Source organism: Cucurbita pepo, chromosome LG02 (genome assembly GCF_002806865.2).
Source record: "Cucurbita pepo subsp. pepo cultivar mu-cu-16 chromosome LG02, ASM280686v2, whole genome shotgun sequence".
Lineage (NCBI taxonomy): Eukaryota > Viridiplantae > Streptophyta > Magnoliopsida > Cucurbitales > Cucurbitaceae > Cucurbita > Cucurbita pepo.
Window position 1 is genome coordinate 8,423,733 of NC_036639.1, and position 1,241 is coordinate 8,424,973.

Genomic DNA, 1,241 nt, shown 5'->3' on the forward strand with positions numbered 1-1,241 from the left:
GCAGATCCGGATAGGGAAGTGTGACAGGTGCCCAGACCTAGTGGTGATAGCTAAGGGGTCTTCTGAACAGGACTCCTGGGCCGTAGAAACCCGTCCCTGAGCGGGGGACGTGGAGCCACTTAGGATGACTCAGTAGCTGACCGGCACATAGGGGGTCGCACCCCGTTTTGTGGATGTATGGTCCCGTGTGAGGGTCGTCAGTTAACCTCCACAGATGATGTTCTCAGAGAGAGAGTCACGTATTCAGATCCAGCCATACGATCCCCTCAGATTTGCTTATGAGGTCGCGCCTCACCTCAGGACACTGATCATTTCACTGCATAAGATGGGTAAGCCTTTTATGATACAGAAAGAAGAGTTGTAGCTTAGATCACTCTCCTTAGAAACCCGAGAAAGATCGTGGTTACCTACCAAGATAAGGATGCGAAAAGAGTCTACAAGTAGGCTGCTTACTGAGTATATTTTTTTATACTCACCCCTTTCTCCCCTTTTTTTTCAGGTACCAGTCGATACGGGGAGGTGTTCGAGAGCTGTGCGGTCATAGAGGGGTGTCGTTCCGGAGCGTCAGTCCTTGGTCGGTCTTTTAGAGTCCTTTGTTCGTTTTCATATTTAGAGTCTTTTTTATTTTTCTCCATAATTGTATTTTCATTTGAAATATTTTATTTTAATTTTGTATTTCATTTTTACATTTGCAATTTCCTTTGTAATATTTTCGAAACAAATCTTCTTTCTCTTTTGTTTTAATTGAATTGTATTTTTATCCTTTTTACTTTGCTTTTCTTTTCTTTTATTTTCTTTTTGTTTGTTTTCGATTTCGTCCTTTTAGTCACGAGTTCGATTCTTCGAAGCCTCGAAAATCGGGTCGTGACATTATCTTTGGGTTGGAAGAATCGCTTTATGTATGACTCATGCCTAGTGACCCTGCACGTGTCATATGTGTGATATGTTTGATATATTTGATATGTTATGAAGAGTTATGTTACATTTTGAGATGTCATGATGTACTATGATATGAATATGTTCGACTATGACACGTTATGACATGCTACTATATGCACTGAAATGACGAATTTTACGGTGCACAATTCCTAAACTATGATTTCAAAGTTATGTTATGAATGAAATGATTTATGAAAGTTCATGTATGCATATAATCGAGTTTAATATGTGAGGCATGAATGGAGTTTTCCTGCATGATTTATGTATAATGGAAAGTATGGGGGACCTCATGCATAATTATA

The 1,241-nt window shown here is 39.6% G+C and overlaps 1 long non-coding RNA gene across 1 annotated transcript in view; it reads left to right on the top strand.

Moving 5' to 3' along the window:
• The window catches only part of LOC111787974, an 8,357-nt gene extending 8,036 nt beyond the window's left edge, over positions 1-321 (top strand). Inside the window, exon 2 of the long non-coding RNA XR_002814074.1 lies at positions 28-321. This is a non-coding gene — a long non-coding RNA (uncharacterized LOC111787974). The remainder of the gene's footprint in view (positions 1-27) is intronic.
• Positions 322-1,241: the final 920 nt, after the last annotated feature.